Source organism: Chiloscyllium punctatum, chromosome 14, assembly GCF_047496795.1.
Source record: "Chiloscyllium punctatum isolate Juve2018m chromosome 14, sChiPun1.3, whole genome shotgun sequence".
NCBI lineage: Eukaryota > Metazoa > Chordata > Chondrichthyes > Orectolobiformes > Hemiscylliidae > Chiloscyllium > Chiloscyllium punctatum.
Window position 1 is genome coordinate 84,067,269 of NC_092752.1, and position 16,001 is coordinate 84,083,269.

General features: G+C 44.5%; 1 long non-coding RNA gene across 1 annotated transcript; it reads right to left on the minus strand.

Annotated features, from left to right (window-relative positions):
* Positions 1-418: 418 nt before the first annotated feature.
* Positions 419-8,279, minus strand: LOC140485500 (uncharacterized). The gene is made up of 3 exons (XR_011962364.1): positions 8,229-8,279; positions 5,816-5,922; positions 419-521 (listed from the first exon to the last, which is right to left on the minus strand). It is a non-coding gene; the product is annotated as an uncharacterized lncRNA (long non-coding RNA).
* Between the last annotated feature and the right edge of the window lie 7,722 nt (positions 8,280-16,001).

Below are 16,001 nucleotides of genomic sequence, written 5' to 3' on the forward strand. Positions count from 1 at the left end.
CAGGGACAGCACCTCATCTTTCAGCTCAGCCCTTTGTAACCCCAGAGTCAACATGGACCTCAGCAGTTTCTGAATGAACAGACAGTTGTCAGAAGCTGGAACATTCCAAATGAAAAGGTACTGGAATTTGAGTCCAAAAGGATTTTTAATGGGAAGTTTGCAGGTAACTGAAAATATGAAGTTTACAGGTTAACATCATGAAGTGGGTGATTGGGTCTAAATCTGAGAGTTCTTACAAAGAGACGAGGTGTAATTTGGATAAATCTGTGCTCCTCTCAGGCCAATACCTCCTTCCTCAGCTGCAGGGCCCAGAACACAGCACATACTCAAAGGATGATCCAACCATGAATTTGTACATCTTTCTGCTTAACAAAAATATTGGAGATATTTTCCCACAAACAGAACAGAGAAACCTTTCTCCTTCCACAGTTAAATGCCAATGATATTCAGATCCTGATTACTCCATTGACTGTAAAAACTTGCTTTTGAGATCCCAGCCTCAATTATTCTGATTTAATATCCTATGAAATGAATTCACAAAACAAAACTCACAGTCAGTACAGGAAAAATATAAAGACATACTTTTTTCTTGGTATGTGCTTGATGTGTAAATGCCTCTCTTCAAATCGCACCCCCCCCCCAATCCGCGGAAGGGGACATGCACATGCGCCTCACCTGTACCTTGCCCCTAATAAAGATGGCGACCATATCCCAGGTCCTGTCAGCGCCTGAGGGCCGCAGCCATTTTCCCATCTGCTGCAAACGCGGGATTAAGAGTTTCTAATTCAGATTTACGAACTGCACAGTGTGTAATTAAAACTTCCCAGTCTAAAGTGACTCATTATCTCCCTGTCCCCGAGGCCACTCGCCCCTTCCCTGTTTGCATCTCCCACATTCACCAACGGCCGAGTCACGTGGCACTGCACAGGCAGAGTTACTGGTGACGTGTCATCCCACTGGCCGCGCCCCTCATTCACTCCCATTGTCTGGATGACCAACTGGTTCCACTTCGTCCACCAGTCCCACCACCTTTTCCTATTGGTCCGAAGCTGCCATCAATCAGCTGGACCCCATTGTGAGGTCAGTGGTGGGATCCTCCCCCTGTCTGAATCAAACCCAGAAGGTGTATGGATGGTGTCAATCAGGAACAACAAGCAGAAGGTGGTGGGAAAGCTCAGCAGGTCTGGCAGCATCTGGGAACAGAAATCTGTCCAGTGGCCCTTCCTCAGATCCGATGGGAGCTGGGAAAATTAGAATCCTGACACTGTGGAAACAGGCCATTTGGCCCAAAAGGTTCACAGCGTCCCTCCGAAGGGTATCCCACCCAGACACATTCCCCTGTCCTATTACTGTATATTTCTCCTGACTAATGCACCTAACCCACACATCCCTGAACATTATGGGAAATTTAGCTTGGCCTATTCAACTAACCTGCAGATCTTTGTATTGCAGGAGATAGGGGTTAAAGAGTAAATAATAGGCAGGGAAAGAACCCAAAGAGAGACCGGAACATTTGGAAAGACAAAGGAGTGGATTACGATCTGGCTGGGGGGGGGGGGGGGGGGTGCATAGCTGTTAATGGAGGGGACAGGAACTGGTGTCTGGCAGCATCTCAGTGGAGGTGGCGGAAATGGCGACTGATGATCTTTGTTCTGCTGCAAAAACAGACCCTGAGCTTCCAGCTGCCTGCCACTTTAACACACGAGCCTGTTCCCTGACCAACATCTCTGTCTCACGCTTACTGCAGTGTTCCAGTAACGCCTGAACATACCAAATTGCCCTGTTTTTCAGGGACTGCAATTTCCCCTCCCACGTGGTCAATACCATCAAATGTGTTTCCTCCACATCCCGCACCTCTGTCTTGGAAACCCACACCTCCAACTGCAAGGATAGAACCTTCCCCAAGTCCTTACCTTCCACCCAGATACAACACATCATCCTCTGCCATTTCCACCAGCTACAATCAAACCCCACCACCAGATTCTTAAGGGGTTTGACAGGATAAATAGTGAGAGGATGTTACCCATCATGGGGGAGTCCGAAACCAGATTCTGTGTCAGTCACGGAATCAAGGCTTCCGTTTCAGATTCATCAAGTTTAAGGCGACACCGATGCGGGTCAGGGGTTTCAGTAGCAATGGCGCTGGGGTGAGGAGGAGACAAACAACGTTTAAGAGATTGGAATTCCTGGTGTTTGTGATTGTGTAGGTGTCTGATCAGAAGGTCAGCTTGGGGTCAGATATGAGAGCAATATTGTGAAGAGTGTAGTTCTGCCTCAGACAGTTCCCAGTGAAAGGGAGGGGCTCAGCAATTAAGGAAAGGAATTTGTAAGGCAATGGGTTTAACCATTACAATGTTTCATTGGAGGAAACTGCAGCTAATCGAGTAGTGGGAGTGTGGTAAGCAGTTTGATAACTGAGTAACATTGGAGTGATGGAGAGGGATGATGGGGAGGAAGAGTTGGGCATCGTCAGTGTACATGTGAATCCCAACATGGTGCTTTTGTACAATGTCACCTCCTGGCATTGTACGTGAGATACAGGAGGGACCAAGGACACCAAATGCAAGAAATTCAGAAAGGAAAGGGAGAGTGGAGATGGAGCAGGATTTTGGGAGAGAAGGGCATAACCAGAAAAGACAGAACAAGGAACAATATCTGTGAATCGGTGAGGGGGACTGATAAGGAGGAGGAGGAAAGAGAGTTGGAAAGTCTGTAGTTTAGTGAGATTAGGGTAAAGGGTCAAGGTGAGCTCTGATAAGGCTTGACATGAGATTGGAGAAAGATGTCAGTTTAGGACAAAAACCAGGAACACTACATGAGGCAGTTTGGCTCCGTGGGCTAATGGGAGGGAGAGAAGTAACAGATCGGATTATCTCAGTCTTCGTGACAAAGAAACTCCATGTGCTGCAAACTCTTGTTGTTGGAGGGGAGGATGGAGGAGACAGGATGATGGACAGTGTTTCACAAAGAAACAAAATCTGGGTAAGTGATATTTAAAGTGAGTGAACAAACCTAATGTATTTAACGTTTATCCAAAATATTACAACAAGTGACTGAAATCCTGGGTCGAAACCCATCTTGGCAGATGGTGGAGTCTGAATTCAAGAAAAAAATAACTGGAATTAGGAATCTCCTGATCTCCATGAAACCATTGTCAATGGCAAAAAAAATCCTGCCAACCTGACAGTGGTCCAGCCAGCTACTCACTGTATTAATCACTGCAAAGTCTCAACAAAGGAATGAAACTGGATGGACCGCTTGGTATCTAAGAAGGCACCATTTAATACAACCACAGAATCAGCCCTCTCGATGGTGCAACGTCCTCCTCACTAACATATGGTTTTTGGTGCCAAAATGTGCCGAGCTGTCTCACAGACCCATCAAGGAACAGCCTGACATAGTCATACTCACAAATTAACCCTTACAGACAATGACCAGACACCATCATCACCATCCCTAGATAGAGTGTGTGGTGCAGGAAAAGCACAACAGGTCAGGCAGCGGCCGAGGAGCAGGAGAATCGATGTTTCGAGCCTAAGCCCTTCATCAGCCTGATCTGCTGTTCATTTCCAGCACCACACTCTCGACTCTGATCTCCAGCATCTGCAGTCTTCACTTTCTCCTAAAATCTCTGGATATGTCCTGTCCCACCAGCAGGACAGACCAGGTAGAGGTGGTGGCACAGTGGTGTACAGACAGGGAGGATTTGCCCTGGGAGTACTCAGCATTGACTCCGGACACCAGGAAGTCTCACGGCTCCTGCTGATAACCACGTACTCGCCTCCCTCGGCTGATGAATCAGTTCTCCTTCATGTTGAACAACATTTGGAGGAAGCACTGAGGCAATAAAACGGTGTCAAACATACTCTGGGTACAGGATTTCTATATCCACAATCGAGACGAGCTCTGCAACAGAGTTACTGACTGAGCTGGTCAGGCCCGAAAGGATATAGCTGCTCAACAGAGTCTGCAGCGGGTGGTGAGGGTATCAACAAGAGGGAAAAACATACTTGATCTCATTGTTATGAATTGACTAGCTGCAGATATATCTGTCCATGACAGTATCGGTAAGAGCGACCATCACACATTCCTTTTGGAGACAAAGTCTTGCCTTAAAGTTGAGAAAAACCGCCATTGTGTTGAGTGACACTATCACCGCTCTAAATAGGATAGACTTTGAAGAGATCTAGGACCTCAAATGGACATCTCTGAGGCACTATGGAACATCAACAGTAGCAGAACTGTACTCCAGCACAATCTGTAATCTCATGGGTTTGGAAATCCCACTCTCAACCATCACAATGTACAGTAAAGGAGGGCATGCCAAGAGCAGCACCAGGCATACCTAAAAATGAAGTGCCAACCTGGTGAAGCTATCAAATAGGACTACCTGCATATCAAACAGCATCAGCACGAAGCAACAGAGCTAAGTGATCCCACAACCAATGGAACAGATCGGAGCTCTGCAGTTCTGCCACATCCAGTTGTGAATGGTGATGGACAATTAAACAACTCACTGGAGGAAGCATCACAGATATCCCCACCATTACTGATGGAGGGGCCTCACATATCCATTCACCAGATAAGATGACAGCATTGCAGCAATCTTTAGCCAGACGTGTCAAGTGGATGACCCATCTCAGCCTTCTCCAGTGGTTTCCAACATCACAGATGTGAGTTTTAAGCCAGTTCGATTCAGTTTGAATAACATCAAGAAATGGTTAAGTAGTGCAAAGGCTACGGGCCCTGCCAATATTCTGGCAATAATACTGATGGCTTGTGCTCCAGAACTTGCCACCCACCAAGCCAAGTACCCCTCCAGCACTGGCATCGACCGACAATGTAGAACAGGCACGTTCAACACAAAGACAAAGGGCAATCCAACCCAGACAATTTCCCTCTATCAGTCCACACTCGATCAGCAGTAAAGTGATGGAAGTCGTCATCAACAGGGCTATCAACCAGCAACTGAGTGACCCTCATTTTAGGCTCCACCAGGGCCACTCAGCTCCCAATTGTGATACTGCCCTGATTCACAACCTGACAACCAGCTGAATCCCAGAGGTGAGGAGAGTGTGATAGCTCAGTCCCAAGTCCAAGACCACTATTTCTCGCTGACTCCACCCTCATCTCAGCTCATATACTCTCATCTACCTTGTGTTATCTCCAGACTTCATTATCCAAACACACTCCCGGCCAGCTTCCCACATTCAATCTCCCTGTAATCTCAAGAAAACCTAAATCTCTGCTGCCCAAGTACTCCCTTGTACCAAACATTGTTGATCAATAAAAAGGCTCCTATTCATAAGCAACAACATAGAGCCATAGAGATGTACAGCAAGGAATCAGACCCTTCGTTCCAACCCATCATTGCCAACCAGATATCCCAACCCAATCTAGTCTCACCTGCCAGCACCCGGCCCACATCCTCCAATTTAAAATTCTCACACTTGATTTAATTCCTAGCTCGCTGCATCACACACCCTTTGAGACCTCGACAACCCATTCTGTTCAAGGCTCCCAACGATTTGTTAAATCATTATTTCACCTGTGTGGCTGTTTCTACAGTTGCTAAAGCAACAAGGTCTGAAATTCGCAGTCAAAACCTCACAGATCTGCTTTCCTCCTTTCAGACTTTCCTCAAAACCTGCTTATTTGGCAATGCTTTTGGTCACCTGACCTAATATCATCCTTCTCTGGCCTCATGTCTAAAGTTCCCAATAATATTTTTGTGAAATTATAAGCATGTTCTTGATTTGGACATTGTCTTCAAATCACCACTGTTGCTGAATGAGTAATCTGTAATGTCTCTTACCCAACCACATTGTGAAAGCACCTTCACCCCACAAACTGCAGCTGTATAAGAAAGTCAAACATCACCCTCTCCACAGGCAACAGGGCTTTGGCATTAATCACTGGTATCTGTGGAAGGAGGAACACAGACATTTCAGGGAGTGCAAAATGGATTACAGGGAATGAAAATGGTGCAGAATTTGATAATCAGAAACGGAAGGAAAATACATTTGCTTATTGGAAAAAAAGAATTCTTGACTGTCAAAGATTTTCTAGAAAAAAATAATCTGATAATAGAGCAGCACATGGTCAGGGGCTGGACAGCAGTGAAAAATTAACTTACAAGAATCTCTGTTAAAGTAATAGTAAAATACTAATCAGACCAAAAATACACCTACTGTTCAAGACTGAGGAAGCTAGATTTTGACAAAGTGGCCATGAGGGAGCCCAGAGGTGAATCAGAGCAATATTAGCTGTTATGATCCCACAGTCATAGAGATGTATAGCACCGACACAGACCCTTTGGTCTAACTCATCCATGCCAACCAAATATCCTAACCTAATCTATTCCCATTTGCAACTACTTGGCCCATATCCCTGTAAACGCTTCCTAATCATATCATATATCTATTTAGAGGCCTTTAACATGTTTTAATTGTACCAGCCTCCACCACTTCCTCTGGCAGCTCATTCCACCCACTGCGTTAAAGAGTTGGCCTTTAGGCCCCTTTGAAATGTTTCCCCATTCGCCCTAAAGCAATGCCCTCCACTTCTGGACACCACTACCCCAGGAAAAACACCTTGTTCATTTACCCTATCCATGCCCCTCACGATTGTATAAACCTCCATAACATTACCGCTCAGCCTTTGGTAGTCCAGGAAAAACAGTCCCAGCCTTTTATGCCTCACCCTGTAACTCAAATCCTCCAAACCTCGCAACATCCTTGTAAATCTTTTTTGAAACCTTTCAAGTTTCACAGCACCCTTCTGATAGGAGGCAGGCCAGAATTGCACACAATATTCCAAATGTGGCCGAACCAATGTCCTGTACAGCAACATGACCTCCCACATCCTATATTCGATGCTGTAACCAATAAAGGAAAATATACTGAACACCTCCTTCACTATCCTATCTACTTGCAACTTGACTGGCAATGAACTATTGTTAGAAATGGGGAAAAGTGTTCTTTTTGCAGATATAGAAAAAGCATACAGAACAAGGGGTTCAGCAAGAGAACTATTAACTCTATAAGTACTTAGGGAACAGAATCTATAAGTATGGTTAATTAAATACTAATTTTAGTGTGTAATTATTATAAGTTTCAAATAAGTTCAATGTTTAAAATAAAGTTCAAATAAGTTTTGTTTAAAACTTGTGTTTTCAGCAAAACGCTGAGATAACCAAAATGCTTGAGCTATACAAGTCAATGAAATATGCAGGGATGGAATGTACCAGCAGAGTTGATACAAAATGTTGAACCAGATCATGATATATCTATGGATAATGGTCAATGGACAAGTGAGAAGGAACATCAAGATATAGGTTTAGCCTGTGTCAGCACTTACATAGGGGAAAGTGGCCAACTTGGAGAGAAGGGGGCAATAAGGATGGAGCATAGCTGGGCATTAATAGAAATCAATAAGAAAGATTGGTTAGTATAGGAGCCAGTCATAGTCGGGAGAGATGACTTCACGCAACTCAAAGGTACAACTGGTGTAGTAATTTGAATTTTTCCTCACTTCAATTGTTCTGTACAATTGGAGTCCAATTCTTGAAAGATCGTAGAATAAATTGTCTCGTTTCCAGTTTTGGTGGTCTCGTCTAAACTTTATTGATTTTGTTTTTAACACTATGAACCTGCTGTCCAAGGTCTCTTTGTTCCGCAAGACTCTCCAGGGCCTTGTCATTCAGTGTATATGTCCTGCCCTGATTTGCTTTTCCAAAATGCAGCACCTCACATTTATCTAAATTAAACTCCATCTGATCAATATCCCATTGCACTCTGAGGTAATCTTCGTCCCTGTCCACAATACCTCCAATTTTGTATGACCTGCAAACTTATTTACTATACCTCCTATATTGACATCCAAATCATTTAAATGAATGATGAAACAAATCCAGAAATAAACACCCATCTCTCTAGGTTTGAATATGCTCTGTGTAAATCCTGCCCCATGACTTACCAGAGAAACGCAGCACCTTGCCCCCTTCAAAGATGGCGGCTCTGCACGTGTCCAGTGAATCGTTGCCCCGAATAAAGATGGCAGCGCTCACTCAGCCCTGGACCCGCGCTGAGGCAATTCCCCGTTTACTGCAAACGCGTGACTGGGACGTTCAAATTTGTGTTTTCCGACGTGCACAATTTGTTTATAAAACCTCTCCTCTCATAGGAACACAATTTTTCTCCCGTTTCCCTGTTTATTTCTTTCCTTACCGTATCCTTTCGCTCCATAACTTCCCGAGCATTCATTACAGCTACTCCGCGCCGCGCGCAAGGGTGATCACGTGGTTTAGTCTGGTTCCGTTCATCATTCACATTGATTGGTTGGAGGACCAACCTACCCGCAGGGTCCTCCAGATCCGCCCACCGTCCTTTCATTGGTCCGGTGCTGACATCAATCACCCGGGGTCCCTTTGTTGGCTAGATCATGCGCATTGCATCCTGCTTTAGCTAATGGGTAATGTGATGGGAGAGTTCACTGAGGGGAGGAATTGGAGAAAGTGAGGACTGCAGATGAGAGCTGAAAAATGTGTTGCTGGAAAAGCGCAGCAGGTCAGGCAGCATCCAAGGAGCAGGAGAATCGACGTTTCGGGCATTTCGCCTCCCCCAACCATTTCCCCTCCCCCCACCTTATCTCAGTCCCAACCATTTCCCCTCCCCCCCACCTTATCTCAGTCCCAACCTTGTGGATTTCTCCAGCTTCCTCATTCCCCGTCCACTCACCTTATCTCAGTCCCAACCCTCAGACTCAGCACCGCCTTCTTGACCTGCAATCTTCTTGCCGACCTCTCCGCGCCCACCCCCTCACCAGCCTATCACATTCACCTTGACCTCCTTCCACCGATCGCATTCCCAATGCCCCACCCCCAAGTCCCTCCTCCCTACCCTTTATCTTAGCCTACTTGGCACACCAGTCTCATTCCTGAAGAAGGGCTTATGCCCGAAACGTCGATTCTCCTGCTCCTTGGATGCTGCTTGACCTGCTGCGCTTTTCCAGCAACACATTTTTCTGCTCTAAAGGGAAGAATTCCCTTTGTGTGAGCTCTGCAGTAGATTTCCTGTATTCATGGAGGGAATTCCCTTCCTACTCCTGACTGTATAGCTGTGATTGATGAATCAATGCCATCTGAATCAGTACATAAACACCCCATTTTCACAACATCTGAGATCTTTAGCACATTGCTCTTCTTTGGAGACAAAAAAGCATGAAATGGAGGCTCAAGGAATCGAAGCAGGAGTAGGGCATTCATCACCTTCATCTTGTTTCCCCATTCTGTCAGATCATGGCTGGGCCAACCCATGCCTCAACACCTCTTTTATGCTTGATTCGCATAGCCCTGAACTGCTCAATATTTCAAAAATCTATCTGCCCTCTTTTAAAATAATTTGAGATAGAATCTGATCTTAGTGGTGGGAAAGATGCTGGAGTCTATTATAAAGGATGAAATTACAGCACATCTGGATAGGAGTAACAGGATAGAATAGAGTCAGCATGGGTTTATGAAGGGGAAATCATGCTTGACTAATCTTCTTGAATTTTTTGAGGATGTAACTCTGAAGATGGACGAGGGAGATCCAGTAGATGTAGTGTACCTGGACTTTCAGAAAGCTTTTGATAAAGTCTCACATAGGAGGTTAGTGAGCAAAATTAGGGCGCATGGTATTGGGGGCAAAGTACTAGATTGGATTGAAAATTGGTTGGCTGATAGGAAACAAAGGGTAGTGATAAACGGCTCAATTTTGGAATGGCAGGAAGTGACCAGTGGGGTACTGCAGGGATCCGTGCTGGGACCATTGCTTTTTACAATATATGTTAATGATATAGAAGATCGTATTAGCAATAACATTAGCAAATTTGGTGATGATACAAAGCTGGGTGGCAGGGTGAAATGTGATGAGGATGTTAGGAGATTACAGGGTGACTTGGACAAGTTAGGTGAGTGAGCAGATGCAGTTTAATGTGGATAAATGTATGGTTATCCACTTTGGTGGCAAGAACAGGAAGGCAGATTACTACCTCAATGGAATCCATTTAGGTAAAGGGGCAGTACAGAGAGATCTGGGTGTTCTTGTACACCAGTCAATGAAGGAAAGCATGCAGGTACAGCAGGTAGTGAAGAAGGCTCATAGCATACTGGCCTTCATAACAAGAGGGATTGAGAATAGAAGCAAAGAGGTGTTTCTGCAGCTGTACAGGGCCCTGGTGAGACCACACCTAGAGTACTGTGTGCAGTTCTGGTCTCCAGATTTGAGGAAAGACATTCTGGCTATTGAGGGAGTGCAGCGTAGGTTCACAAGGTCAATTCCTGGAATGGCGGGATTACCTTACACTGAAAGACTGAAGCAACTGGACTTGTATACCTTTGAGTTTAGAAGACAGAGAGGGGATCTGATTGAGACATATAAGATTATGAAAGGATTGGACACTCTGGCAGCAGGAAACATGTTTCCGCTGATGGGTGAGTGCTGAACAGAGGACACAGTTTAAAAATACGGGGTAGACCATTTAGGACAGAGATTGGGTGAAGAAGTTTCTCCTCGAGAGTGGTGGCTGTGTGGAATGCTCTGCCCCAGAGGGCAGTGGAGGCCCAGTCTCTTGATTCATATAAGAAAGATTTGAATAGAGCTCTCAAAGATAGTGGAATCAAGGGTTATGGAGATAAGGCAGGAAGAGGATACTGATTAGGAATGATCAGCCATGATCATATTGAATGGCGGTGCAGGCTTGAAGGGCAGAATGGCCTACTCCTGCACCTATTGTCTATTGTCTAGAATCACAGATTCCCTACTCTGTGGAAACAGGCCCTTCAGCCCAACAACCACACTGACCCTCCAAAGAGTAACCCAAGACCCATTCGCCTACCACATTTAGCTTTCACAATTCCTTGGGCTGGAAAATTCTAGAAATTCACTGAGAGAAAAAAAACTTTACATTTTGTTTTAACATGAATGTTCCCTTCTGTAATGTCCCCTGATTTGAGACTTCACTGGTGCTAGAAGATCGAGTCAATATCTACCCCATCAAGCTCCTCAGAATCTTGTTTCCACAAGATCACCCCTTATTTGTTGAGATTCTATTGAATAATGACCTAACCTGTTTAGCTATTCTTGACAGGTCACCCTTTTCATCCTTGAAACAGCTAAGTGAATCTTTATTGAATGGTCTCCAATGCTGGTTTATCCTTTATTAAATATGGGAGCTAACATTGTATACAGTACTCCAAGTGAGATCTCAGCAACAGCCAGTGTGGTTAACCAATCCTCAGTCCATACTAATACATTACGCCGATACGGTGAGCTCCTATATTGTGCAATTAACTTTTATGTAGCACCTTATCATTTGCATTTTTTAATCCAAATGCAGAACATCATTGGCTTGCCCTTTATCAGCCCTGTTTGTTATCTCCTCAATGAACTGTCACAAATTTGTCAAATACCGTTTCTCTTTCACAAAACCCAGTCTACCATGTTTCAGGATAAGTTTTTCGAAATGTCCTGCTATTTCTGACTTTTATATTCAACTCTGTCGTATTACCAAAATAGATATTAAACTAACTAACTGGGTGGCGCGGTGGCACAGTGGTTGGCACTGCTGCCTCACAGCGCCAGAGACCCAGCTTCAATTCCCGCCTCAGGCTACTCTCTGTGTAGAATTTGCACATTATCCCCGTGACTGCGTGGGTTTCCTCTGGGTGCTCCGGTTTCCTCCCACAATCCAAAAATATGCAGGTTAGGTGAATTGGCCACGCTAAATTGCCTGTAGTGTTAGGTGAAGGGGTGAATGTAGGGAAATGGGTCTGGGAGGGTTGTGCTTTGGCGGGTCGGTAGGGACTTATTGGGCCGAAGGGCCTGTTTCCACGTTGTAAATAATCTAATCTAGTCTATAGTTTCCTGATTTCTGTCTCCCTTTCCTTCTTGAACAGGCTCATCAATCCACTGGATGTTCCCTGTATCCCTTGATTCTGGAATATTCCAATCAATGCCTTAAATGTCTCTGCAGCAAGTTGCCTTAAAAATGTTTGATCCAGGCCATTAGGTCCTGTCTGCCTTTAGTCCTATTAGTTGGTCAATACTTTGTCCCTTGTGACAAAAACTGTTATAACATTTTACTTCCCATGAGTAACTTGCTTATTTGCTACCTTTAGGATGATAACGGTATCCTCCTTCATGAAGACCTATGTAAAATATCGGTTCAAATTATCTGCTGTTTCCCTACACCCATTATCAATTCCAGAGTCAGAACCTCCAAGGGTTCGATGCTGACTTTAGATACTCCATTTTTAATATACCTGTACAACTCTTGCTATTCGTTTTTGTTTCTTGTCAATTTAATTACATGGTCAGTTTTCTTCCTTTTTACTCATCCGCTGCTATGTCATTTTTTTCCTTGTGGGTACTGCCCTTGACTGCCTTTATTACCCACGGGTGGTTCACCTTTCTCTTCGAGTTCTCCATTTTGCCCTAAATTAACTTTTGCTCAGCGTTGTTTAAAAAACCCATCATATTACAGTGACCGAGCATGTGATTTTTTTTAAACATTGGATGCTTCAATGTTCTGATTGGGTTTTGCTGTTTCAAAGAAGAGCTGAGATCATCTGGAAAGGAGGTGGCAGCTGATTCACTGTTAATTTCCAAAATTAATTTGAATACTTGCAAAAAGAAATTATTTGCAACACTATGAGAGCAGGGGTCGAGCCAAGTAGCTATTTTTAAATACAGTTGTGATGGGTTGAATAGGGGCCTCTGATTTCAAAAGCAAAATGTGATCCAAGTGGTTTCCTCCCACAATCCAAAGAAATGCAGGTTCGGTGAATTGGTCATGCTAATTTGCCCATAGTGTCCAGCGATGCACAGCTTCAGTGCATTAATCAGGGGTAAATGTTGAGGAATAGGTTTGATTGGAATACTCTTCAGAGGGTTGGTGTGGATTTGTTGGGCTGAAGAGCCTGTTTCCACAACATAGGGATTCAATGCTCTGAGTAATTTTGGGGATCTAACAGAATCCTGGTATGCAGAGGGTTCTCTGTTAGTTAAAATAGTATTGTACACTCAGCTTATGTTACCTTCTGAAGCAATTTGAGGTTGACTGCTCTGTACAATTTCTCAGAACAGATGCTCTGGAACCAATCAGGGATCATCTGATAATGTGATTGATTAATGAGCTCAAAATAAGTGAAGCTTTTGGTAAGATTCAATGCAGCGTGATAGAATTTAGTTTTAGGGTGAGGAATTTGCTTCTTCAACTAGTATCCAAATTTAAAGGCATTCACAAGGGTATAAAGTAGCAGTTAGCTAAACTGGAATAGGACTATAGTTAGAATGTTAAAGCAGAAGAATATATTCAGTTATTTTATAATTCTCAACAATATCTATTGACTTGTAAAAGAAATGCACGATGAACAGCAGTGCACAGCTGAGGGAATTATGAGGGACATCAAGTTGAAAGAAAAGATGCACAAAACTGCAAAGGTGATAGTAGACCAGAAGCTTTAAAAATTTCAAACTATCGAAGGATGAACAAAAAAAGATGGAAGATAATTTGTCCCTTGTTCGGGAGACTGTTATAACATCTTTGCTCCCATTAATACCTTGCTTATTTCCCATCTTTAGGATGGTAGCAGTATCTTCTGGATTAATAAGATAATTGGGCAAATTAACCCACGAGTTACTCAGCCTAAAACAAGGTCGGATTTAAAGGGATATAGGCCAAATGCTGGCAAATGAGACTAGATTAATTTAGAATATCTGGTCAGCATGGATAAATTGGACCAAAGGGCCTGTCTCCAATTTGTACATCTAAGTCTAACTGGCCATCTGTTTTTTGAGAATCATCATCTTCTTTCATCGTTGGTTGATGCTCCATACCCTTGCTTGGTGAAACCCTTTTTCTCTCCCATGTTGTTGCACATGCTGTAATAAAGGTTGTTTAGCTCGGTTGGCTGGATTGCTGGTTTGCAATGCTGTGATGCCAACAGCGCAGGCTCAATTCCTGCATTGGCTGGGGCTCCATCTTTTCAAACTTGTCCCTCACCTGAGCTGCGGTGACCCTCAGGTTAAACCACCACTTTTTCTGTCATGACAGAGCAGCCCTACTGCCTTCCAGGGCTATGGTGACTTTACTTTGACTCAGTTACAAGTGATTAGAAATTTTATACTCTTTATTGTTTGGTGTATTTCCTTTTGGTGACTTTTGTTATCAAACCCAGCGACAGGGAAGGAAAATGTCTGATCATGAAAAGTGTGGATAAAGTAGGCTGCAGGCAGGAGAAAATAAGGACTGCACATGCTGGAGATCAGAGTCAAGAATGGAGTGCTGGAAAACACAGCAGGTCAGGCAGCATCTGAAGAGCAGGAGAATTGACGTTTCGGGCATAAGCCCTTCATCAGGAATGAGGTTTGTGGGTCGGGGCTGAGAGATAAATGGGAAGGGGTGAAGTTTGGGGGAAGGTGGCTGGGAAAGCAATAGGTTGACGTTAGTAGGGGAGAAGGTGATTAGTCAGAGTGGGGAGTGAGGGACGGGTCCTGAGGGCGGTGTCGAGTTGCTACAGCAGGAAGTGCAAAACCTGTGTCCACACCATCCCCGCACCTCCGTCCAAGGCCCCAAGGGATCCTTCCACATCCATCAGAAATTTACCTGCACCTCTATCAATGTCATCTATTGCATCCGTTGCACCCGGTGTGGTGTCCTTAACATCGGATAGACGGGACACCTTCTTGCGAATCATTTCAGAGAAGGTATCTGGGACACCCGCACCCAACCCCACTGCCCCATAGCTGAACACTTCAACACCCCCATCTAATCCATCAAAGACATGCACGTCCTGCGCCTCGTCCACCTCCAAACCGTTGCCAACCGACGTCTGGAAGAGGAACGCCTCATATTCTGCCTTGGGACCCTGAAACCACACGGGATAAATGTGGATTTCCACAGCTTCCTCATTTCCCCTTACCCCACATTATCCCAGTCCCAAGCCTCCAACTTGGCAACGCCCTCCAGATCTGTCCATAACTCCCCCTCTGACTTATCACCTTCTCCCCAACTTTCCTCCACCTATCGCTTTCCCAGCTACTGTACTCCAACCCCACACCCTCCCTTTTATCGCTCAGCCCCTCGACCCACAAGCCTTATTAATGATGAAGGGCTTAGGCACAAAACATCGATTCTCCTGCTCCTCGGATGCTGCCTGACCTGCTGTGCTTTTCCAGCATTATACTCTCGACACTTGCCTTCACATCAAAATGCTACGAGTTAACTGTCAGTTTCATAGATAATTGTGGAATTGATTTTGTTAATTGAGAAATTTGGGCTACTCCACCAATGATAACAGCCCTTAAGGTGAACAGTTCTTACAGGAAAAATAGCACTTAATGGTCACGATGCTAAATGGGACAAATGTTTGAGCCAATTTCAAAACTTGAGACCGGGCAATAATGAGGCACTGTGGGCCATCATCAGCAGCAGAATTGTACTCCTCAATCTGTAGTCTCATGGTTTGTCATATCACACACTCAACCATTAGCATCAAACCAGGAGACCAGCCCAGGTTCAATGGAGAGTGCAGGAGGGCATCCCTGAAGCAGCATCAGGCGGACCTAAAAGTGAGGTGCCAACCTGGTGAGACTATCAAACGGGACTACTTGTGCACCAAACAACATAAACAGCAAGTGATCGGCAGAACTAAGCGATCCCACAACCAGTGAATTAGATCTACATTCTGTAGTCCTGTCACATCCAGTCGTGAATGATGGTGGAAAATCTTTTATTTTAAAAAAAAGCTTGCTGCAGGAGAACACTCTCAAGTATCCCTATCATCAGTAATGGAAGAGCCCAACACATTAGTGCAAAAATTCAGGCTGAACCAATTGCAGAAATCTTCAGTCAGGCATGGATGATCCATTTTGGCATTCTCCAGCGGTCCCCAACGTTGTAAATACCGGTCTTTAATTAATTTGATTCATTCCACACGATACCAAGGAACGGTTAGA